This window comes from Pristiophorus japonicus, unplaced genomic scaffold (assembly GCF_044704955.1).
Source record: "Pristiophorus japonicus isolate sPriJap1 unplaced genomic scaffold, sPriJap1.hap1 HAP1_SCAFFOLD_30, whole genome shotgun sequence".
NCBI lineage: Eukaryota > Metazoa > Chordata > Chondrichthyes > Pristiophoridae > Pristiophorus > Pristiophorus japonicus.
The window spans coordinates 2,442,752-2,469,852 of NW_027252779.1; the positions used below are offsets into that span (position 1 = coordinate 2,442,752).

Below are 27,101 nucleotides of genomic sequence, written 5' to 3' on the forward strand. Positions count from 1 at the left end.
CTATGTTTCTATGGATACATCTCCAGGCCCGGCTGTAATGTATCCGGCTGTTCAGAGAACCAGAAGGGAATTAGCAGAGATTTTGATAATTATTTTCCAATCCTCTCTGGCGACAGAGTACAGGTGTGATTTCGGACGACTGGAGGCACTCCAATAAGAATTTAAGAACATAAGAACATGAAAAATATAACCAGGAGTAGGCCATAAGCCCCTCGAGCCTGCTCCGTGATTTAATATGATCATGGTTGTGATGATCATGGATTCAGCTCTAATTCCCTGCACGCACCCCATAACCCCTTATTCCATTACATTTCAAGAAAGCCTGAGCGTTTGGCGAGTCGGGAGTTCGGCGAGTCGTGATTTCGGTGAGTCAGGAGATTCTCTGAGTACGGGAGGCCCTGTTAGTTCGTGAGGCCCAGAGTCCAGAGTTTTCGGGTGGTTAGGAGTCCGTGGTGCAGGACGCCCGGTGGTCAGCGAGGAGTTCACTTTTAGCGAAGAGCTCACAGCCCATGGCCAGGAAGGTAAATTATTATATGCATGCAGCATTCGAAATAAATAAATGAGTTGACGGCAAAAATCATTACAAATGGGTATGATTTGGTGGCCATTACAGAAACGTGGTTGCTGGGGGGCCAAGACTGGGAATTAAACATACAGGGGTATCTGACGATTCGGAAAGATAGACAAGAAGGGAAAGGAGGTGGGGTAGCTCTGTTAATAAAGGATGATATCAGGGCAGTTGTGAGAGACGATATTGGATCTAATGAACAAAATGTTGAATCATTATGGCTGGAGATTAGAGTTAGTAAGGGGAAAAAGTCACTGGTGGGCGTAGATTATCGGCCCCCAAATATTAACTTCACGTTGGGGCGGGCAATAATCAATGGAATAATGGAGGCATGTGAAAAAGGAACGGCAGTAATCATGGGAGATTTCAACCTACATATCGATTGATCATCACAAATCGCACGGGGTAGCCTGGATGAGGAATTCATAGAATACATAAGGGATTGTTTCTTAGAACAGTCTGTTACAGAACCTACAAGGGAGCAAGCTAACTTTGATCTGGTCCTGTGTATTGAGACAGGAATAATAAACGATCTCCTAGTTAAAGAACCTCTCGAAATGTGTGATCACAGTATGGTTGAATTTGTAATACAGATTGAGGGTGAGGAAATAGTGTCTGAATCGAGCGCACTATGCTTAAACAAAGGGGACTACAGTAGGATGAGGGCAGAGTTGTCTAATGTAGACTGGAAACACAGACTAAGCGATGGCACAATTGAGGAACAGTGGAGGACTTTAAAGGAGCTCTTTCATAGTGCTGAACACAAATATATATCAGTGAAAAAGAAGGGCGGTAAGAGAAGGGATAACCAGCCGTGGATAACCAAGGAAATAAAGGAGAGCATCAAATTAAAAACCAATGCGGATAAGGTGGCCAAGCTTAGTGGGAAAGTAGAAGATTGGAAAAATGTTAAACAACAGCAAAGAATGACTAAGAAAGCAATAAAGAAAGGAAAGATAGATTACAAAGATAAACTTGCGCAAAACATAAAAATGGATAGTAAAAGCTTTTATAGATATATAAAACGGAAAAGAGTGACGAAAGTAAATGTTGGTCACTTAGAAGATGAGAAGGGGGATTTAATAATGGGAAAGGTGGAAATGGCTGAGACCTTAAAAAATTATTTTGCTTCGGTCTTCACAGTGGAAGACACAAAACCATGCCAGAAATTGCTGGTCACAGCAATGTGGGAAGGGAGGACCTTGAGACAATCATTATCATTAGCGGGGTAGTGCTGGACAGGCTAATGGGACTCAAGGTAGAAAAGTCCCCTGGCCCTGAAGAAATGCATACCAGGGTATTAAAAGAGATGGCGGAAGTTATAGCAGATGCATTCGTTATAATCTACCAAAATTCCCTGGACTCTGGGGAGGTAGCAGCGGATTGGAAAACAGTTAATGTAACGCGTCTGTTTAAAAAAGGGGGAGACAAAAGGCAGGTAACGATAGGCCGGTTAGTTTAACATCTATAGTGGGAAAATGCTTGAAACTATCAATATGGAAGAAATAGCGGGACATCAAAACAGGAATAGTGCAATCAAGCAGACGCAGCACTGATTCGTGAAGAGGATATCATGTTTAACTAATTTACTGGAATTCTTTGAGGATATAACGAGCATGGTGGATAGAGGTGTACTGATGGATGTTGTGTATTTAGATTTTCAAAAGGCATTCGATAAGGTGCCACACAAAAGGTTACTGCAGAAGATAAGGCTCGCAGCATCAGTGGAAATGTATTAGCATGGATAGAGAATTGGCTGGCTAACAGATAGCAGAAATTCGGGATAAATGTGTCATTTTCGAGTTGGAAATCGGTGCTGGGATCACAACTGTGTACAATATACATAGAAGACCTGGAAGAGGCGACAGAGTGTAGTGCAACAAAATTTGCAGAAGACACAAAGATTAGCGGGTTGTGTAGAGGACACAGAGAAGCTGCAACCAGATTTAGATAGGTTAAGCGAATGGGCTAAGTTTTTGCAGATGGAATACAATGTCGGAAAGTGTGTGGTCATCCACCTTGGGAAAGAAAAACAGTAAAAGCGAATATTATTTTTAATGGGGAGAAATTACAACATGCTGCGGTGCAGAGGGACCTGGGGGTCCTTGTGTATGAATCCCAAAAAGATAGTTTGCTGGTGCAACAGGTAATCTGGCAGGTGAAAAGAATGTTGGCCTTCATTGCGAGAGGGATGGAGTACAAAAGCAGGGAGGTCCTTCTGCAAATGTATAGGGTATTGGTGAGGACGCACCTGGAATACTGCATGCAGTTCTGATCACCTTACTTAAGGAAGGATATACTAGCTTTGGAGGGGGTGCAGAGACGATTAACGAGGCTGATTCCGCAGATGAGGGTGTTACCATATGATGATAGATTGTGCAGACTGGGTCTTTACTCGTTGGAGTTCAGAAGGATGAGGGGTGATCTTATAGAAACATTTAAAATAATCAGAGGTTTAGACAAGATAGAGGCAGATAGTTTGTTTCCACTGGTCTGGGAGACTAGAACTAGGGGGCACAGCCTCAAAATACGGAGGAGCCAATTTAAAACATAGTTGAGAAGGAATTTATTCTCCCGGAGGGTTGTGAATCTGTGGAATTCTCTGCCCAAGGAAACAGTTGAGCCTAGCTCATTGAATGTATTCAAGTCACAGATAGATAGATGTTTAACCACTAAGGGAATTATAGGTTATGTGGAGCGGGTGGGTAAGTGGAGCTGTGTCCACAGCCAGATCAGCCATGATCTTGTTGAATGGCGGAGACGGCTCGAGGGGCTAGATGGCCTACTCCTGTTCCTAATTCTTATATTCTTATGTTCTTATTTGCTATTTGAATGGTAAGTATCTCACTTTCATTTTCTCCTTCTGGACTGCTCATTGCAAGCTTGTGGGAGCGTGGGCAGGTTCAGCAGGAACGGCGAGGTCGGGTGAAGGAGCAGCAAGAGATTGTAGAGGGACGTTGCACAGGAGGGCAGGAAAAAGAGTGGAAGAGCGATAGTGATAGGGGATTCAATTGTAAGGGGAATAGATAGGCGTTTCTGCGGCAGGAACCGAGACTCCAGTATGGTATGTTGCCTCCCTGGTGCAAGGGTCAAGGATGTATCGGAGCGGGTGGAGGACATTCTAAAAAGGGAGGGAGAACAGCCAGTTGTCGTGGTGCACGTTGGTCCAATGACATAGGTAAAAAAAGGGATGAGTTCCTACGAAATGAATTTAAGGAGCTAGGAGCTAAATTAAAAAGTAGGACCTCAAAAGTAGTAATCTCGGGATTGCTACCAGTGCCACGTGCTAGTCAGAGTAGGAATCGCAGGATAGCTCAGATGAATACGTGGCTTGAGCAATGGTGCAGCAGGGAGGGATTCAAATTCCTGGGGCATTGGAACCGGTTCTGGGGGAGGTGGGACCAGTAAAATCCGGACGGTCTGCACCTGGGCAGAATCGAAACCAATGTCCTCGGGGGAGTGTTTGCTAGTGCTGTTGGGGAGGAGTTAAACTAATATGGCAGGGGGATGGGAACCAATGCAGGGAGATAGAGGGAAACAAAAAGGAGGCAAAAACAAAAGACAGAAAGGAGATGAGGAAAAGTGGAGGGCAGAGAAACCCAAGGCAAAGAACAAAAAGGGCCATTGTACAGCAAAATTCTAAAAGGACAGCGGGTGTTAAAAAAACAAGCCTAAAGGCTTTGTGTCTTAATGCAAGGAGTATCCGCAATAAGGTGGATGAATTAACTGTGCAAATAGATGTTAACAAATATGATGTGATTGGGATTACGGAGACGTGGCTCCAGGATGAGCAGGGCTGGGAACTCAACATCCAGGGGTATTCAACATTCAGGAAGGATAGAATAAAAGGAAAAGGAGGTGGGGTAGCATTGCTGGTTAAGGAGGAGATTAAAGCAATAGTTAGGAAGGACATTAGCTTGGATGATGTGGAATCTATATGGGTAGAGCTGCAGAACACCAAAGGGCAAAAAACGTTAGTGGGAGTTGTGTACAGACCTCCAAACAGTAGTAGTGATGTTGGGGAGGGCATCAAACAGGAAATTAGGGGTGCGTGCAATAAAGGTGCAGCAGTTATAATGGGTGACTTTAATATGCACATAGATTGGGCTAACCAAACTGGAAGCAATACGGTGGAGGAGGATTTTCTGGAGAGCATAAGGGATGGTTTTTTAGACCAATATGTCGAGGAACCAACTAGCGGGGAGGCCATCTTAGACTGGGTGTTATGTAATGAGAAAGGATTAATTAGCAATCTCGTTGTTCGAGGCCCCTTGGGGAAGAGTGACCATAATATGGTGGAATTCTGCATTAGGATGGAGAATGAAACAGTTAATTCAGAGACCATGGTCCAGAACTTAAAGAAGGCTAACTTTGAAGGTATGAGGCGTGAATTGGCTGAGATGGATTGGCGAATGATACTTAAGGGGTTGACTGTGGATGGGCAATGGCAGACATTTAGAGACCGCATGGATGAACTACAACAATTGTACATTCCTGTCTGGCATAGAAATAAAAAAGGGAAGGTGGCTCAACCGTGGCTATCAAGGGAAATCAGGGATAGTATTAAAGCCAAGGAAGTGGCATACAAATTGGCCAGAAATAGCAGCGAACCTGGGGACTGGGGGAAATTTAGAACTCAGCAGAGGAGGACAAAGGGTTTGATTAGGGCAGGGAAAATGGAGGATGAGAAGAAGCTTGCAGGGAACATTAAGACGGATTGCAAAAGTTTCTATAGATATGTAAAGAGAAAAAGGTTTGTAAAGACAAACGTAGGTCCCCTGCAGTCAGAATCAGGGGAAGTCATAACGGGGAACAAAGAAATGGCGGACCAATTGAACAAGTACTTTGGTTCGGTATTCACGAAGGAGGACACGAACAACCTTCCGGTTATAAAAGGGGTCGGGGGGTCTAGTAAGGAGGAGGAACTGAGGGAAATCCTTATTAGCCGGGAAATTGTGTTGGGGAAATTGATGGGATTGAAGGCCGATAAATCCCCAGGGCCTGATGGACTGCATCCCAGAGTACTTAAGGAGGTGGCCTTGGAAATAGTGGATGCTTTGACAGTCATTTTCCAACATTCCATTGACTCTGGATCAGTTCCTATGGAGTGGAGGGTAGGCAATGTAACCCCACTTTTTAAAAATGAGGGAGAGAGAAAACAGAGAATTATAGACCGGTCAGCCTGACATCGGTAGTGGGTAAAATGATGGAATCAATTATTAAGGATGTCATAGCAGTGCATTTGGAAAGAGGTGACATGATAGGTCCAAGTCAGCATGGATTTGTGAAAGGGAAATCATGCTTGACAAATCTTCTGGAATTTTTTGAGGATGTTTCCAGTAGAGTGGATAAGGGAGAACCAGTTGATGTGGTATATTTGGACTTTCAGAAGGCGTTCGACAAGGTCCCACACAAGAGATTGATGTGCAAAGTTAGAGCACATGGGATTGGGGGTAGTGTACTGACATGGATTGAGAACTGGTTGTCAGACAGGAAGCAAAGAGTAGGAGTAAATGGGTACTTTTCAGAATGGCAGGCAGTGACTAGTGGGGTACCGCAAGGTTCTGTGCTGGGGCCCCAGCTGTTTACACTGTACATTAATGATTTAGATGAGGGGATTAAATGTAGTATCTCCAAATTTGCTGATGACACTAAATTGGGTGGCAGTGTGAGCTGCGAGGAGGATGCTGCGAGGCTGCAGAGCGACTTGGATAGGTTAGGTGAGTGGGCAAATGCATGGCAGATGAAGTATAATGTGGATAAATGTGAGGTTATCCACTTTTGTGGTAAAAACAGAGAGACAGACTATTATCTGAATGGTGACAGATTAGGAAAAGGGGAGGTGCAAAGAGACCTGGGTGTCATGGTTCATCAGTCATTGAAGGTTGGCATGCAGGTGCAGCAGGCGGTTAAGAAAGCAAATGGCATGTTGGCCTTCATAGCTAGGGGATTTGAGTACAGTGGCAGGGAGGTGTTGCTACAGTTGTACAGGGCATTGGTGAGGCCACACCTGGAGTATTGTGTACAGTTTTGGTCTCCTAACCTGAGGAAGGACATTCTTGCTATTGAGGGAGTGCAGCGAAGGTTCACCAGACTGATTCCCGGGATGGCGGGACTGACCTATCAAGCAAGACTGGATCAACTGGGCTTGTATTCACTGGAGTTCAGAAGAATGAGAGGGGACCTCATAGAAACATATAAAATTCTGACAGGGTTAGACAGGTTAGATGCAGGAAGAATGTTCCCAATGTTGGGGAAGTCCAGAACCAGGGGTCACAGTCTAAGGATAAGGGGTAAGCCATTTAGGACCGAGATGCGGAGGAACTTCTTCACCCAGAGAGTGGTGAACCTGTGGAATTCTCTACCACAGAAAGTTGTTGAGGCCAATTCACTAAATATATTCAAAAAGGAGATAGATGAGGTCCTTACTGCTAGGGGGATCAAGGGGTATGGCGAGAAAGCAGGAATGGGGTACTGAAGTTGAATGTTCAGCCATGAACTCATTGAATGGCGGTGCAGGCTAGAAGGGCCGAATGGCCTACTCCTGCACCTATTTTCTATGTTTCTATGTTTCTATGTTTCTATGACGTGTTCGGGGCCCAGGAGAATCGCTCCTGCTGCTCGTTTCGTGTCTGCCATCGTTCTGTCTTCATGGTTTTATATGTAACCTTCAGAAATGCTGACTGAGGGCCGCCTTGATCGTTATCAGCCAGCACGGACACGTTGGTCCGAAGTAGCCTCCTTCTGCACTGTGCATTTCAATGGTTTAATGTTTTTAGCCGGAGCAAAAAGATAACTATGAAAGTTTGTGCCCATTACAGACCATAAAGGAAATCTGAGTGTGGATGCGGACGAGGTGGGACCGATTGTCAGTGAATACTTCGCATCCCTTTTCACAGAAGAGAGGATCGATGCAGAGTTTGTAATGAAGGAGGAGGAGTGTGAAATATTAGATGTGATAAATATAGTGAGAGAGTATTATATTGAGTATTAAGGGGCTTAGCAGCTTTAATATTTGGTAAAACCCCTGGAACGGATGCAAAATTAACCCAGGATTTTAAGAGGAGCAAAAGAGGAAATAGCAGATGCTCTGACCATCATTTTACAATCCTCTCTTGCTGCAGGTGCGCTGCCAGAGGACTGGAGGACCGCTAATGTTGTAAACTTGTTTTAAAAGGGAGAAAGGTAAATACCGATTACATGCAGGCCAGTCAACCTAACTTCGGTGGTGGGAAAAGTATTGGAATAAATACGGAAGGACAGGATGAATCTTCATTTGTAAAGACACAGATTAATCAAGGACAGTCAGCATGGAGTTGTCAAGTGAATTTCGTGTCTGACTAACTTTATTACATTTTTCGATAAAGTAACCAGTAGTGTTGATGAGGGCAGTGCTTATGATATAATGTATATGAAAGTTAGAATATCGTTTCATAAGGTACCATATATCAGATTATTCACGAAAGTAATAGCCCTTGGGATCCAGGGCAAAGTGGTAAGTTTGATACAAAATTGGCTTGGAGGCAAGAAGCAAAGGCTAAGGGTTGGTGATTGTTTTTGTGACTAGAAAGCTGTCTCCAATGTGATTGCAAATGGATCAGTTCTGGATCGCTTGTTTTTTGAAGTATACATCAATGTCTTGGACTTAAATATTTGTGTTTGGTTGAGATGTTTGCAGATTACACTAAAGTAGGCTGTGTGGTTCATAATGACGAAGTAAGCTGCGGGCAGCAGGAATATATCAATGTACTGGTCATGTGTGCAGCACAGTGGCAAACGGAATTATCTCCGGAAAAGTGAGAGGTAATAGAATTGGGGAGGTCTAACAAAGAACAGAATACACGTTAAATGGTACGACAATTAAAAGTGCAGTGGAACAAAGAGAACGTGGTCTGCACGTCCTCAGCTCCCTGAAGGTAGCAATTCAGGAACATAAGGTTGGTAAGAAGACATATGTAATGCTTCCCTTTAAAAGTCGAAGCATTGAATAAAAGTGAAAGGAGTTTATGCTTGAACTGTCCAAAAGCCTGGTTAGGCAGCAGCTGCAGTAGAGGAGACTTACAGATTGTTGCCTGGACTGGAGAATGTCAGCTATGAGGAAAGATTGGAGATGCTGGATCTGTTTTCTTTGTAGCAGAAGAGGCTAAGAGGAGACCTGATTCAGCTGGCTAAAATTATGAGTGGCCTTTATAGATTGGATAGGAAGGATCTGTTTCCATTGGCAGAGGGGACAACAATCATGGAGTATAACTTTAAAGTAATTGGCCAGAGATATGAGAAGATATGAGGGGAAATGACTGCACCCAATGAGTGCTGGAGTTTGGTAACTAACTGCCTGAAAGCGTGGTGGAGGCAGGAAACCTCACCACATTTAGAAGATAATTGGGTGCGCGCTAAAAGTGCCATAACTGACATGGCTACGCAAAAAAGGATTGAAATTGAGATTAAACTCCCAAGGCAGGTCGACCATGCGGTTCGCTACAAATTAAAGCTCCCTCTGCACACGCCCATCAAGCAATATCGGGGCAGGCAGAGCACGGGTTACATGCAGTGTAAAGCTCCCCCTGCACTCAAACATCACCAGTCGCAGGGCAGAAAGGGAAATGAGATGGGGGCCGTTGCTGGTTAAAGAGGAAATTAACGCAATAGTAATGAAGGACATTAGCTTAGATGATGTGGAATCGCTATGGTTGGAGCTACGGAATAACAAAAGGCAGAAAACGCTCGTGGGAGTTGTGCACAAACCACCAAACAGTAATGTGAGGTTGGGGACAGCATGAAACAAGAAATAAGTGATGTGTGCAATAAAGGTACAGCAGTTATCATGGGCGACTTTAATCTACATATTGATTGGGCTAAACAAACTGGTAGTAATGCGGTGGAGGAGGATTTCTTGGAGTGTATGAGGGATGGTTTTCCAGACTAATGTGTCAACGAACCAACGAGTGGGCTGGCCATCCTAGACTGGGTGATGTGAAATGAGAAAGGACTAATTAGCAATGTTGTTGTGTGAGGCCCCTTGGGGAAGAGTTACCATAATATGGTAGAATTCTTTATGAAGATGGAGAGTGTCAGCAGTTAATTCAGAAACTAGGTTCTGAACTTAAGGAAAGGTAACTTCGATGGCATGAGACGTGAATAGGTTAGAATAGACTGGCGAATCATACTTAAAGGCTTGACGGTGGATAGGCAATGGAAAATGTTTGGAGATCACATGGATCAACTTCAACAATTGTACATCCCTGTCTGGAGTAAAAATAAAATGCAGAACGTCGCTCAGCCGTGGCTAGCAAGCGAAATTAAAGATAGTGTTGAATGCAAGGAAGAGGCATATACATTGGCCAGAAAAAGCAGCAAAACTGTGGACTGGGTGAATTTTGTAATTATGTAGAAGAGAACAAAGGGTTTAAATAGGAGGGGGAAAATGGAGTAGGAGAGGATGCTTGCTGGGAACATAAAAACTGACTGCAAAATAGATATGTGAAGAGAAAAAGATTAGTGAGGACAAACATAGGTCCCTTGCAGTGAGATTCAGGTGAATTTCTAATGGGGAACAAAGAAATGTCGGACCAGTTGAACAAATATTTTGAATATGTCTTCACGAAGGAAGATACAAATAAACTTCTGGTAATACTAGTGGACCGAGGGTCGAGTGAGAAGGAGGAACTGAAGGAAATCCTTATTCGTCAGGAAATTGTGTAATGGAAATTGATGGATTGAAGGTGGTTAAATCCCCGCGGCCTGATAGCCTGCTTCCCAGAATACTTAAGGATGTGACCCTAGAAATAGTGGATGTATTGGTGATCACTTTCCAACAGTCTATCGACACGGGATCAGTTTCTATGGACTGGATAGTAGTTAATGTAACAAAACTTATTTAAGAAAGGAGGGAAAGAGAAAACATGTAATTATGGACCGGTTAACTTGACATTGGTATAGGGGAAAATGTTGGAATCAATTATTAAAGATAAACTAGCAGTGACTGGATCGGTCCAAGTCAGCATGGATTTATGAAAGGGAAATCATGCTTGACAAAACTTCTAGAATTTTTTGAGGCTGTAATTCATCGAGTGGACAAGGGAGAATCATTAGATATGGTGCATTTGGACGTTCAACAGTCTATTGACAAGGTTCCCCACAAGAGATCGGTGTGCAAAATAAAAGCACATGGTATTGGGGGTAATGTACTGACGTGGATAGAGAACTGGTTGGCAGAAAGGAATCAAGTGTCTGGATAAACTGCCTATTTTCAGAATGGCAGGCAGTGACTATAGGGGTGCCGCAGGGCACATTGCTGGGACTCCAGCTATTTACAAGATACATTAATGATTTACATGAAGGAAATGAGTGTAATATCGCCAAATTTGCGAATGACGATAAGCTGGATGGCGGTGAAAGATGTGAGGAGGAAGCTGAGATTCTGCAGGATGAGCTGGACAAACGCATGGCAGATGCAGTATAATGTGGATAAGTGTAAGTTTATCCACTTTGGTGGCAAAAACACGAAGCAGAATATTAGCTGAATGGTGGCAGATAAGAAAAAGGTGAGTTGCAACGAAACCTGGTTTCATGGTACATCAGTCATTTATGTTGGCATGCAGGTTCAGCAGGCGATAAAGAAGGCAAATGCATTGTTGGCCTTCACAACTAGGGGATTTGAGTATAGTAGCAGGGAAGTCTTACTGCAGTTGTACAGGGCCTTGGTGAGGACTTACCTGGAATATTGTGTTCAGTTTAATCTCCTCATCTGAGGACGGACGGCATTGTTATTGAGGGAGTGCAGCCAAGGTTCAGCAGACTGATTCCCGGGATTGCAGGACTGACATATGAGGAGAGACGGGATCGAATGGGCCTGCATTCACTGAAGTTTGGAAGGATGAGAGGATAACTCATAGAAATAGATAACCTTCTGACGGAACTGGACAGGTTAGATGCAGGAAGAATGTTGCCAATGTTGGGGAATTCCAGAACCAGCGCACCAGTCTCAGAATAAGTGTACACCACTTAGGACTGCGATGAGGTGAAACTTCATCACTCAGCGAGTTGTTAACCTGTGAAATTCCCTACTGCAGAGATTTGTTGATGCCAGTTTATTGGACATATTCAAGAGAGAGTTACATATGGCCCTTACGGGTAAAGGGATCAAGGAGTATGGAGAGAAAGCAGGACAGGGACACTGAGGTGATCGATCAGCCATGATCTTATTGAATATTGGTGCATGCTTGAAGGGCTGAATGGCCTATTCCTGCACCTATTTTCTATGTTTCTATGTTTCTATATGCAGTGCGGGTAAGATACAGAGTAGAGATCCCGCTACCCTGTCGCATCAAACTCTTCGAGTGCAGTTACAGCGCTGGTTGGATAATGAGTTACGCTCCCTCTCCGATGTTGCATCAAACAGTCCAATGGAACGTAAAGCACGGGTTATATTCAGAGCAAAGATCTTTCGACACTACCCATCAAACACTCACAGAACAGGTACAGCATGGATTTTCTGTACATAAAGTTTCCTCTCCACTGTCCCATCAAACTCTCCCAGGGCAGATTATATTCAGCGTAAAGCTCATTCTAAATTGTGCCATCAAACATTTCTAGTACACGAACAGCAAGGTTTGATACAGAGTAAGATTCAAGTTACACAGTCCAATCAAACATTAATAGTGCAGATACAGCTCGGGTTAAGTACAGACTAAAGCTGCATCTACATTTTCCCATCAACCACTCCATGGATAGCTTCAGCATGACTATGATAGTGAGTAAAGCTCCCTCTCCGATGTCTCATCCAACAATCCAATGGCAGATCAAGCAGCGGTTACATTCAGAGCAAAGATCCGTGGATACTGTCCCATCAAACGTTCCGTGGATAGCTTCAGCACTGGTCAAATAGAGAATATAGCTCCCTCTACACTGTCCAATCTAACAGTACCAGTGCAGGTTCAGCTCGGATTACATACAGAGCAAAGCTCTCTCCAAATTGTCACATCAAACAGTCGCTGGATAATTTCAAAAAGGTTTAGACACAGATTAAATCTGCCTCCACACTGTCACATGAAATATTCCCAGCGCAGTTGCAGGATAGTTTAGATATCGATTAAAGCTCCTTCTATAACGTCCCATCAAACATTATCAGGGCAGTTACACCAAGTAGTAAGACAGAGGAAATCTCATAAGAACATGACAAAATAAGATATATAATTAGGAGTCTGCCATTTAGCACCTCGATCGTTCTGCGCCATTCAAGAAGATCAAATGAGATCATGACTGTTATGACCATGGACTCAGCTCCACTTCCCTGCCGCTCCCCATAACCCTTTATTCCCTTATCGCTCAAAGATCTGTATATCTATGTTCTTGAATATATTCAATGACCCAGCCTCCACAGCTCTCTGTGGAAGAGAATTCCATCGATCTACAACGGTCTGAGAGAAGAAGTTCCTCTTGATCTCAGGTTTAATGGGTGGTCCCTTATTTTGAGAATATGTCCACTTATTCTGAGACTATGTCCCCTTTGAGTGGAAATATCATCTGTGCTTCCACCTTGTCGAGTCACGTCATTTTCTTATATGTTTCGATAAGATCACCTCTCAATCTTCTGAACTCCAATGTGTATATGCTCTACTTACTCAATCTGTCATCATAATTCGAAAACCTCATCTCCGCAGTCAACCTAGTGATACTTCTTTGAAAAGCCTCCAATTCAAGTATATGATTCCTTAAATGCGGAGAGCAAAACTGCGCGCAGTAAACAAGGGGTTAACAATACCCTGTACAGTTGTAGCAGGAATTCGCTTATTTTATACTCTACAGTCCTTGGAATAAAGGCCACCGTTCCATGTGCCTTCCTGATTAACTGCTGTACCTGCAGCCTAATTATTGTGTTTCATGTAAAAGGACAGCAATTCCCCTGCACAGCAGTACTTTGCATTTTTTCTGCATTTAAATTTTCATTTGCTTTTCTTTTTTTTCTCCCAAGGACGATAACCTTAAATTTTCCCACACTATACTCAATCTGCCACATTTTTACCGACTCACAAAGTCTCTCTTTACCCCTTTGCATATTTGTTGTTTCCACCTCACAATTTGCTTTCCCACCCATGTTTGTATCATCAGAAAACTAGGCTACGTTGCCATCGGTACCTTCACCCAAGTCATTAATATTGATAGAAAATAGCTGATGACCCAGCACCGATCCCTGCGGCACCCCACCAGTCACTTTTTGCCAACCAGGAATGATCTATTTATCCCGACTTTCTCTTTTCTCTTTGTTAACCAATTCTCTATCCATGCTAATATTTTACCCGGATCCCCGTGAAGATTTATCTTGTGAAGTAACTTTTTATGTGGCCGCTTATCGAATGCCTTCTGGAAATCCCATTTCACCACATCCACTGGTTCCCTGTTACCCACCCTGCTCCTATCTCCCTCCAAACTTTCCAATCATGAATTCCCAGGCCATTTGCAGCACGGGTTAGATACAGAGTAAAACTCCTTCTGCACTCTGAATATTGCCAATTGATATGAATAGTCTAATTAAGTCGGCCATAAAGTGACAGCTGGAGTGAAGTGTGGGGAAATGTGAGTTAATTTACTTTGGTAGAAATAATAGAAATCAGAATAGTCTTTATATGTTGGTGTTCAGAGAGATGTGGTTGTCCTTGGGCAAGAAACACAGAAAGCTAGCATGCAGGTAAAGCAAGCAATAAAGAAGTCAAATGGCTCTATATGTCCTTTATTTCAAGCGATTTGAATTCCAAGAGTAATGTTGCATTTCTAGAATCGTACACGGCCCCGGTGAGACCACACATGACGTACTGTGCCCTGTTTTGCTCAACTTATCTCAGGAAGGATATACATCCCTTGGAGGCGGCACACCGGAGGTTTACTAGATTGATTCCTGGGATGAGAGGGCTGCCTTATGAAGAGAGACGATTAAAGTTCGACTGTATTCTCTGGAGTTTAGAAGAATGAGAGGTGGTCTCATTTAAACATAGAATTTTCTGACGGGGATTTACAGGGTAGATGCTGAATGGTCGTTTCCCCTGGCAGTAATGCCAATATCGAGGAGTCACAGACTCAGGATTTGTTGTCGGCCATTTAAGGCAAGCATGAGGAGGAATTTCTTCATTCAGAGGGTTTTGAATCTTTGCAATTCTCTGCCCCAGAGCGCTGTGGATGCTGAATCTCTGAATATATTCAAGGCCGAGATTGGTAGGTTTTTGGAGTCGTTGGAATCGACGGATAAGGGTATCGGGCGCTAAAGTGGAGTTGAGGTCGATGATCAACCATGATCTTATTGAATGTTGGAGCAGGCTTGAGGGACCATACGGCCTACTCCTGCTCCTAATCTTTATGTTCTTATGTTTCTTTATGTACACTGCTCCATCAAACACATCCAACATTAGTTAGATATAAATTAAAGTTCCTTCTGCACATTCGCTCCATCTCTCCCTCTCAATCTCTCTCTCCCGTTGCCTCTCCCTCTCCCTCCCATCGGCTCTCTCCCTCTCCGACCATCTCTCTTTGCCTCTCTCGCACTCTGTCTCTCTCTCATCTCTCCCTCTCTCTCTATCTCCTTCCCATCTTCACTCTCTCTCTCCTTTCCGCCATCTCTTTCTAGGTCTCTGTCTCTCTCTCGCTGTGTCTCTTACTTAACCAAAGTTCTCGCAATTCGGGGACCATCCCTTTAGATTTGTACCTTGCGCAAGTCAATCTGGTATTTAAAACTGGTGAGAGATGGAAACCAGGGAATTATATAACAGTAAAATTCTATCTGTTGTCGGGCAAGTGCTAGAGTCTAAATGAAAGGTAGGGTTTCTGAACAACTAGAATATTTTCAGTTGGTCAGAGAGTGCCAGCTTTGATTTGTGAAAGATAGGTTTTGCTTGACAAAGGTGGCGAGATCTCGGCGAAATGCGAGCTAGGAGGAATACCAGGGGAGGCCCGAGAGCAGAGGGGGCATGGGCGGGAGCAGGAGCAAAGATGGAATAAACAGCGCGACATGCTCGAGTGCGGAGGCGACGAGATGGGGAACGAAAATAAATTTGCAAGGATCTCATCACATGCAGAATTTGAAAGCTTGACGTCAGAGTGAAATACCCAAACTGCGGTCGGCAGATGAGATGAAACTGATTGGTCCGTAGCTGGTGAATGTTTTTCAAACTGTTATGTTCACTTTTTTTAAGTCAATTCTTATTCAATTAAAATGGACAGCTCAGTCCACTGGAAAGTATTGGGCGCATCCCGTGTCCGGAGCAAACACATTTACAGCAATTGTCGTCAGCTGGAGGAGTGCAAGATCTGGTCTTCGGTGCCTGTGCAGCCGCTGGCGTCGCTGCGGTGCATTTTTGAGGCTGAGAGCGACATGGATAGCATGTTCATAGGGGTGATTACCCCGCAGCTTAAGAGTATTCAGCCAGAGAGGGAATGGGTGACCGCCAGAGAGACAAAGAGGACCAAACAGGTACTGTAAAAGACCCATGAATGAATCGCCCTCTGCAACCAGTATTCTGTTCTGAGTTCTGGTGAGGGCGATAGGGACGCTGCGGAATGCAGCCAGTTCCATGTGCACGACACTACGGCTGGCTCAGCTGTCTAGGGGGGAGGAAGAATAATGGAAGAGCAATAATGGCAGTGGATTCTAGAGTCAGGGGAGCAAACTGGCCTTTTTGCGACTGTCGACGTGATTCCAGGATGGCATGTTGTCTCCCAGATTTCCCGATTAAGGAAGGTTGCGAGCAGTTGCAGGACATTCCGAGAGGGGAGGGTGAACAATCAGAGCTCCTCGTCCATATCTGTTCCAACGACAAAGGTAAAAAGAGGGATGAGGTACTGCAAGTAGATTTTAGGGAGCTAATAGAGAGTTTAAAGAGCACGCCCTCCAAGGTAATAATCTCTCGATTACTTCCGGCGCCATGCTCGAATGAGTACACAAATAGGAGGATACAGCAGATTAATGCGTGACAGGAGGGATGGTGCAAGGGGCTGGGCTTTATTTTCCTGAGGCCTTGGGATCTTTTCTGGGTGAGGTGGGATCTGTAAAGACGGACGGGTTGCACATCAACAGAGCTGGGATCAGTGCCCTCACAGGAAGGTTTGCTAGTACTGTTGGTGTGGGATTGAACTGATCTGGAAGGGTGATGTACCATTAGAACGGAAGGCGGGGAGGGGTGCGGGTGGTGCTCTAAGTATTAGGAGAGGCTGAGTGCACTAAATTGTATGGTATTAGTTTGGGTAAAAAAGAGGGAATACATGGATATTCCAAGTTGCGGTTACAGTGTATGGATGTGAATGCACGAAGTGTAGGAAACAAGGCAAATGAGCTGCAGGCACAAATAGACGGATGGGAATATGATATAGTGACGATAACTGAGACCTGTCACAATGGAAAGGAGTGGCTAGTAAACATTCCTGGTTATATTACAGGAAACATAGCGAAGGAAAGAGAGGTTTTGCTGTGGCATAATTGAATAAGGAGAATGTTATAGTGTTGGAGATGGAGGATAACCTGGATGGGTCAAACACCGAATTTATATGGCTAGAGTTGAGAAATAATTGAGTTGACATCAAACTACAAGATGTATTATATACACCTTCACATTTTGGGACAGAAATGGAGGAGCAATTTAACAGAACCATACAGAGAGGAGTAAGAACTCTCGGGAAGTAGAAACGGTGGACTTCAACTATACTAATATAGACTTTGATTGCAATAGTTTAAAAGGCAGAGAGCTGCAGGGTTTTTGAAGTGTGTTCAGGAGAACTTTTTTGATCAATATATGGATTTCCAAAAGCTATTTTAACAACTTGCCAAATAATAGCCTTGCAAGCAAGTTTGAATTCCATGGAATGAAAGGGACAGTGACATCTTGGATATTATATTGCCTGAGTGACAGGAAACAGATCGTCGTGGTGAACGCTTGTTTTTCGGACTGGACGAAGGTAAACAGTGGTGTTAGCCAGGGGTCGGTTCTAGGACCACTGCTTTTCTTGATGTATATTATTGACGTCGATGTGGATGCAGAGGGCAGTTGGGAATGCGGTTAATAATGTTTATGGGATCTTGGGCTTCATAAATATAATTATATGATACAAAATGTGGTAACTATGAAGAAGCGGTATAACACACTGGTTCTGCCCCAAATGGAGTACTGTGTCCAATTCTGGACATCGGACTTTAGATAGGATGTGAAGACGGCAAAGAGGGTTCAGTGAAGCTTTTGCGAGAATGTTTCCAGGAATGAAGGATTTCAGTTACGTTGATAGTCTGGGGAAGCAGGGGTTGCTCGCCTTGGAGCAGAGAAGATTGAGAGCAGATGTGATAGCGATCTGAAAATTCACGAGCTCTTGCACCGTAGCCCTGTAACTTAGAGTACTCCAAGAACACATCCAATAACATTTTTTAATGTAGTGTCTGTTTCTGCCTCTATCACCCTGTCAGGCATTTAGGTCCAGACCCCCACCTTCCTCTGGGTGAACACATTTCCTCTCATACCTCCTCTAAACCTCCCCCCAGTTACATAAATCGATGTCACTTGGTTGTTGACACTTCAGTCTCTGAATGTGCATTGACGCAAGTGTCATTCGCATATTGTAGTTTGACGACATTGGTTGGGACGGTCTTTTTTATGGCCTAGAGATGTCGAAGGTTGAACAGGTTCCTACTGATCTTGTATTCAATATCCACTCATGTGGTGAGCTTTTTGAGTGAGAGGTGGAGCATTGCAGCGAGCAAGATCGAGAAGAGTGTTGGCGCGATGACGCAGCACTGCTTTACCCCGGTCCAGACGTGGGTTGGGTCCGTTGGTCAGAATCCCGGCTTCCATGCCTTCGTGGAGCATGCAGAGGATGGGGACAAACTTTTTCGGGAATCATTTGATACGCCTCAATAATGTCTCTCCTCAGCCTCCTCTGTTCCAATGAATTCAAAAGCAACCAATCCAAACTTCCCCAATGGGCAAACATGTCCAATTCATGCATCGCTCTTGTAAATTTTCTTCTGTACCCTCTCTAGTGCAATCACATTTTTCATTTAATATGGAGACGAGAACTTCAGGCAATACTCTCGTTGTGGCCTAAATAGTTTTTTATACAGTTCAAACATAACCACGCTGCTCTTGTATTCTATGCCTTGGATAACAAACGTCAGTATAACAAATGCCTTTTTACTATCGCATCTCATTAGCATACGACTTTCAGGGGCCTGTGGACAAGCACTACAAGATCCCTTTGTTCCTCTACACTTTTCAGTACCTTACCATTTAACGCGTATTCACTTGCCTCGTTAGCCCTCCTCAAATGCATTACCTCACAATTCTCCGCATTGAATTCAATTGGCATCTGTTCTGCCCACCTGGCCAATTCGTTGATGTCTTCCTGAAGTCCACAGCTTTTTTCTTTATTATCAACCTCACAGCCGATTATAGTACAATGTGCAAACTTCTTATTCTACCCCTACATTCAACTCTAAATCTTTTAACACAAAAAGCAAGCGACGTAGTGCTGAGCACTGTGGAACCTCGCTGTAAATACACTTTCAGTCAAAAAACTCGCATCAACCTTCACCATTTGCTTCCTGGCACTGAGCATTTTTTGGATCCTACTTGCCACTTTGCCCCGAATGGGCTTTTACTTTCGTGAACAATCTGCTATGTGACTCCTTATCAGAAGCCTTGCAAAACTCCATATACACTACAGCAAACGCAATGTCCTCATCGAGAGTTCTTGTTACATCCTCAAAAAATTCAAAAATATCAGTCAGTCTCGACCTACCCTGAACAAATCCATGTTGACAGTCGTTGATTCACCCGGACCTTTCCAAATGAAAGAAAGACAGTGCAGGACGACAGAGAAATGGCGAGGTGGTGTGTGACAGGATGTGAGTCGGCACGGGCTCGATTGGCCGAATGGGCTTCCTCCATGCTGTAACAATTTTATTACTCTGAATCTATGATTTTCGAAAGTGTTATAATGATTCATTAATGAACATGATGAACAGATGTGGCTATATCGGATTGCAAAGGGCTACAAAGGCTTTATTGGAGATGCTGCCAGTATTCGTGCGGACAGGAGTTGCACTGACTCAGGAAGCATGTAACGGCTTTCCATGTTTGTGAAGGGTAGAGGGGCCTTTCCAGAAAGGCCTGAGATTGTGTCGTACTCCGCACAGGGAGCCCAGTCGAGAGAGTGTGTGAGTGTGTGAGCGTGTGATCCTTCATCCGGATCACTGGCCCATCACCGAGAGCCGAGGGTAGACAAGCAGTGAGTGACTGTGTTACTATTCGCCCAGATCACTGAACCCTCACGCAGAGCGCATTGCAGACAGCGTGTGAGTGAGCATATTAATGTTGACCCCGATCATGGGTCCCTCACAGGGTGCCCAGTGTTCACAGTGTGTGAGTGAACGTGTTAATATTCAGCCAGATCACTGGTTACACGCATTGAGAGCAACTCGATCACAATATCTGGACGCAGGGAGTCGGAGGCTGCAAAGTCTCCACTGCTTCTTATCGTTTAATGAATTTCACAACCAAAGTAAAGGGATATTTCCCCACATTCTTCAACTGCTCTCTGAACTTAGTCTGTTTCACGCAATAAATAACCGTGTTTGTGCAGCAGCTCAGCAGCTGCAGCATGAATCCAAATTCTCTCACATAAGACGGTAGATATATCTGCCAAGCATCGAACCAGCGCAATGTGCCCCACAGAGAATGCACCATATATACCGACCATAACAGAATGAAATTCCCCGAGATAAGAAGCAGTAAAATGATAGATTTCCTGCGGTTCTCCATCTCTGGGTCTCTGGGACTCTCCACATTGCTGGGAATCCGGAGTCTCCTGCGGGCTCTGCTGGAGACTAAAATGTGTCTGACGGTGAGAGCATTGAGCAGCACTATGATCACAAATGGGACACACGGGGTGAGGATGTAATGCAGGAACTCAATTGTTCCCCAGACCGTCGAAGTCATTAATCTGTTTTGCATACTACAAAACCAGGGGATATTAAATTGCTGATATGCATCTGACAGCATAAATTACCAGAAAATATCAATTAAGCAGCTCATCACAGTCGCTGTTCACAGAGCCACTGCCGCCGTTTTCCAGCTGCAATATTTACTCTTCAGCTTCTGGCAACAAATCGCCACAAATCGGTCAAAGGTGAAAGTGACAGTGAACCAGACAGAATAGTTTGTGGCTGCAAAAACCAGGACAGCGTGGATATTACACACGGGGAGGGACATCAGGAAATAGAAATGTAGCCGATAAACAATTGGAAAGTGCCTCAATATCAGGTCGAGGATAATGACCAGTAGATCCGCTGCTGCCATGGCCACCAGGTAGCGAGTGACACATTGAGAGAGACCGCACTTTCCCCGAGACAGGATCATAATCGTTATTACGTTCACTGTGAGGAAGGGAAATAAACAGAGAAAGTATACCTCAGGCTGTGAGCAAGAGCAACAGTTTAATGGAATTTGGGGTGAAAAGTGCAAATCATTATCGAAATGTACGTTTTTTGGCAATAAAATTAAGGAAACCGCAAAGACGTTCCATAAATATATTGAGAACAAAAGGATAACTAAAGAAAGGGTAGTGAGTGGAATCTATGTGTGGAGGCGGAAAATGTTGGAATGGTTCTATATCAATTCGTTGCGTCTATTTTCAGAAAGGAACGGGAACATACAGATACTGCTATCAACGAGGAGTGTGAAATTCTGGATGAGGTAAACATAATGAGAGAGGAGGTTTTAAGGGGTATAGCAGCTTTGATAGTAGATAATTTCCCAGGCCCGGATGAATTGCATCCCAGTCTGTTGAAGGAAGTAAAAGAGGAAATAACAGAGGCCTTGACCATTACTTTACAATGATCTTTGGATTTGTGCCTGGTGCCGGATTACTGGAGGACTGCTAATGTGCTACCGTTGTTTAAGAAGGGAAAAATAGATAGGCCAAATAATTACAGGGCTGTCAGCCTAATCTCAGTGATGGGGAAATTATTGGATACATCTACATTTGAAAAGGATTAATTAGGGGCAGTCAGCACGGATTTGTTAAAGATAGGTCATGCTTGACGAACTTGATTGAATTTTTAAGGTGGTAACCTAGAGGTTCGATGAGGGTAGTGCATACGATGTAGTGTACAGGATTTTATCAAAGCTTTTATAACGTCCCACATGTTAGACTGGTCGCGAATGTTAATGCCTATGTGTTCCGGGTATCCAGGGCAAAGTGACTACATGAATCAAAATTTGGATTCGAGATAGGAAGCAAAATGTAATGGTTGATAGATCTTTTTGTGACATGAAGGATGTTTCCACTGGTGTGCCATCGAGCTCAGTACTGGATCTCTTGCTTTTGTGGTAGATATCACTGATCTACATTTGAATATAGGGAACATGATTAATAAGTTTGCACATGATACTAAAATTGTCTGTGTGGTTGTGAATGAAAAGGAAAGTCATGGACTGCAAGAGAATATCAATATACTGGTCTGGTGGGCAGTAAAGTGGCAAATGGAATTTCTTTCGGAGAGATTTAAGTTAATGCATTTTGGGAGGACTGTCCAGTGTTGATGAGAAGAGGGAGCTTGGAGTGTTTGTACACAGATCGCTGAAAATATCAGGCAAGGTGGAAAAGCTGGTGGAGAAAGCTTATAGAATTCTTGCTTTATGGGGCGAGGCATCGAATATAAGAGCAGGGATGTTAAGCTTACATTGTATAATACTCTGGTTAGGCCACAGCTGGAATACTGCATGCAGTTCTGGGTGCCGTATTATAGGAAGGACGTGATTGCAATAGAGAGTGCGCAGATGATGCCTTGAATTGAGAATCGTGGCTTTGAGGAAAGATTGGATAGCCTGGGTCTGTTCTCATTGGAACAGAGGAGGTTGCGAGGAAACTTCACTGCGATCTGCAACATTTTGAGGGGTCTGGATGAAGTGGATAGCAACGGCCAATTTCCATTTGTGGAGGGTCAATTAGGAGCAGTTTAAGGTGGCTGTCGGAAGGTTCAGTGGGGATTTGAAGTGGGAATTTTTGAACGCAGAGGGTTCTGCGTTACTGGACTGAACTGCCTGGAAAAGGTGGTGGATGCAAAAACCATCACCACATTTAAAATGTGCGTAGTTGGAACTTAAAGTGGCATAACCTGCAGGATTAGGACCTAGTGCTCTTAAGTGGGAATAGAATATATAACCTGTTGTTGGCTGACACAGATACGATGGTAAGTTCTGCAGCGAATCGAATACGGCCATGGTGATCTCCTGGACTAGTTTAGATCGCCTGCATGATTCGGAGACGAATTTTCCCAGATTGCTTTTCTTCAGTTCGCCTGGGTTTTTATTTGTTTTCTGCGCCTCCCAAGAGATCAGATGGTTCGGGCTTGGTTGGACTGTAGAATATTTCGATGGAATGGGTGTCGCAGTTGTATGCGGAAGACTGGTTGCCCTGGCTGCTCTTTACCTTTCCACCATGGTTAATTGTTCAAATGTTTAGATGTAACCTTCATGGCTGCTGACCGAGAGCCATGTGGCTCTTTTTCGGCTGGCGTGGACAAGATGGAACGAAATGCCTAATTCTGCGCTTTGATTTTCTATGTTTCTATGTTTCTATAACATTCGATGAAATGATCTAATTATTTTTCCCTGGGGCTTAATACAGGGTTTACTTTAAGAATTAACAATAATTCATTGTGGAATCAATAAATGAAATGGAAATAAATAGATGTTTGATCAATGGGAGGTCAAATGATAGAACTACCTTCATCCCTGCAGACAATAGTGCCATACCAGGTACCAGGACAAAAAGGACCAGAACCTCTCAGGAAACCTGCGTGTCCCTGCGTCAGTCAGCATTTGGAGCAGTGTAATTCGCTTCTGTGCCCCTGGATTAGGGAGTTGGAAATCGCGCTGGATTCCCGCTTGGTTAGAATATCCATTATATTTAGAAGAGAAATGAATGCAACAACAAACTGCAAAACCATTTCCCTCAGCATTCAATGATTACAGGCAATTGTATTTAAAATGTACGGACATAATATGACAATACGAAGAGAGTGAATACGTATGCACTGTAGTTACAAATAAAAAGCTCTGAGAGAAGTGTGTTAAAGATTTAGTTTTATGCATTTTTGTTGAAATAGTGCATATGGCGCTTATTGAAAGGAAGATATTGCAAATAAAATTGAAAAAAGTAAGCACCGAAATAAAATAAATAGTTATCTTTGACCAGGTAATGCCCAACAAAATGCATGTATTAGTATCTAGACAAGGCGAGTTATCCCTCAGGCAAAGAGTCAGCGAACGATTTAGTCAAGGATATTAACAAAAATGGAAGAGATTTGTCCATGCACTTTCTCACTTGCTGGATTTCACTTGTCCACAGAAAAGTAGACGAAAAAATTTGAATAGACTTTCATATTCTCAAAACTTCGGTTAAATTAGCTGTGATTATTTATCCTGAAATATAGCAGGAGGCGATAGAGAACTGTGCCAGAGAGACATGGCATCCACGTGTAAATTCATGACAAAGATTTGGAATAAGGCAAGAGAGATCTGTCTGAATGAACATTTTGTGAGACTGTAAATTATCATTGTGATCCGATTCTGACCATCAGAAGCAGTGCCACGAATGCAGAACTGTACAGTTTGCAAAGGAGACACTGACTGGAACTGAAAAATGACGAGACTTTTCAAACATTAATGATGATCTGCCAGGATTTGTTCCAGTGACTTTATTTCAGTAAGCATACCGACCATTAGGTGCTATGGTGTGTGTCCGTAACCACACCGAGCATTAGGTGCGATGTGTCAGTAACCATACCGAACATTAGTTGACTGTGTGTGTGCCAGTAATCATACCGAGCATTAGGTTACTGTGTATGGGACAGTAACCATACCGTGCATTAGGTGTCTGTGTTTCAGCAACTATAACGAGCATTAGGTGAGAATGTGTCAGCAACCATACTGAACTTTAGGTGACTGAGTGTCAATAAACATACTGGACATTAATTAACTGTGTGTGTTAATAACCATACTGGACATTAGGTGACTGCATGTCATTAACCATATTAGGTGACAGTGGGTGTTAATAACCATACCTAGCATTAGCTTACTGTGTGTCATTAGCCATACCAAATATAGGTGATATTGTGTGTCAATAAACATACTGGACATTAGGTGACAATGTGTGTCATTAAACAAAACAAACAATAGGTGCCAGTGTGTGTCAATAACCATAGTGGAAATTCGGTGACAGTGCGTGTCAGTAAAATTACTGGACATTCGGTGAGAGTGTGTGTCAGTAACCATACCTTCAATTAGGTGACTGTGTGTGTCAGTAACCATAATGAGCATTAGGTGAAAATAGCAGAAAAATATTGTGGATGTTGGAAATGTGAAATGGATAAAGCAAATGATGGAAATACCGAGCAGGTCAGGCACCACCCATGGAGAGAGTAACACAGTTACGTTCCAGGTCGATGATCTTAATCCATCGCGTCTAAGGTCTCGTAAACCAAGGCAACATTCATTGCACTGTTACAAACGTTCAGGAGAGAGAGAGAAGTCTGAAATTCGTTTAATACAATGTCTCGACCAATTTCTTTGCCTGAGTTGAATATAGAAAATTAGAAGCTTGGTAAAACGTTTTACATTCAAAATTAAAACCAACGGCAGAGTGAATAGGATAGCGAAGGACGAGGAGAGAAACACATGTAAGCAATATTTACAGAATTAATCGCTGGATAGAGATTACCAGGGACTTCCACAGCAGTGTGAAATGGGACTATCTGCAGGGCTTAGGCCATGGTGGGGTTTGATGATAGAGTCATTGAAATTAACAGCGCAGATGAATGCCATTCGGCCCACCGTGTCCGGGCTAGCTGACAAAGAGGTAGCCAATCCAATCCCACTTTCCAGTTCTTGATCCATTGCCTTGTAGGTTGCATCACTTAAATTGCACATCCACGTACTTTTTATATGTGGTGAGATTCTCTGCCTCTATCAACCTTTAGGCAGTGAGTTCCAGACCCCTATCACACACTGCGCGAATAAACATTTCTCCTGAAATCCCTTCAAAAACACCGAAGACTGAAGTTAAATTTTAAATATGGAAATATTAAAACCGAGAGATTGTAGGATCAGGAGCAAGTGTTGATCAGTGATAATGGCAGTGATTGTGGAAAGGTACTTGGTGCGAGTTATGATGTGGACAGAAGAGTTTTGTATGACTTCTCGAATAGATGAGTCTAGATGAAACAAAGAAATGGATGAGTGTTTTTGCAGCACAAAGCCTGATATGGTGCAGAGATCAGACGAAATTATGGAGGAGGTAGTTGGCAGGATTGCCAATTCAGAGGATGTGAGAACTCTGCTCCGGGCCAAAGAAAAGGCACAGGTTGCGAGCTGTCATATTCAGCATCAGATATTGGTCACTGAGCGGGAATACATCAACAGATAGAAAACTGAGTTTGTGATAAGGACCAGCGACTTAACTGGCAAGCACAATAATACAGTGAACCGTGATTTACATATCTAATTGCTGGATTTAGAATCTTACTACGGACAGCAAATTTAACCGAGATGACAGAGTAAATTACAAGAACAGATATACAGTTAGCCATGGTTTGCCGAGTTAATAACTGGATAGAGAGAGACTTACCCGGAACACCAACAACAGCAAGCAGTGGATAGTAAATGTATTTAAAAGCGCGAAGTGCCAATTCTACCCGTGTGTGTAATGGAATTATATTATAATATTCATAAAGCATGTCAAACTCCCAGATGAAACTCCTGTCCATTGCCGTAACATTCCAAGTCACTGTTGTCAGATTCCAATCCATTGTTGTAATATTCCAATTTACCAGAATGCAGATTCTGGCTGCCCCTCTGTGGAGCTTTGTTCTGATCCCTGTTAGTGCCGTCGGTGAAACTCGAACTGATACTCTGCGATAATACTTTGAAAGGAATTCCTTATTAATAGAAGAGGGAAACCAATTACAGATACATTAGGATCCATGGAGAATACCATTAATTGCAGTCACTAAACAAACAGCTTCAGTTCAATCGTGCAGACTGACATTGATTACAGTCACTGAACAAACAGCTTCACTTAACCCATTTCAATCCAACACATTTTGCACCACATTTATGCAGCACATTTCTCCGGTCCACCATAGTGGTTATGTTACTGGACTAGTAAACCAGAGCCCCGGAATATTGTTCCGGACCCATGAGTTCAAATCCCACCATGGCAGCAAATTCAATTAAATAAATCTGAAATGAAAAGTTAATAAAATGAGGGGGAGGGGGCAACGCTGTACTGATTAAAGAAACTATTGCAGCTGTGAGGAGCGATGATATGTTAGAGGGACCATCAAATGAGGCCATATGAGTCGAATTGAAACATTCAAAAGGGCGATCACACTGTTGGGCGTGTATTATAGCCCCCCAAACAGTTGGGGTGGAATAGAGGAGCAAGTAATGTAGGCAAATTGCTGTGAAGTGCAAAAAATATAGGGTAATAATAGTAGGGT

General features: G+C 43.4%; 1 pseudogene; it reads right to left on the minus strand.

Annotated features, from left to right (window-relative positions):
* Positions 1 to 20,070: 20,070 nt before the first annotated feature.
* On the minus strand, positions 20,071 to 26,366 carry LOC139248894 (probable G-protein coupled receptor 139; annotated as a pseudogene).
* Between the last annotated feature and the right edge of the window lie 735 nt (positions 26,367 to 27,101).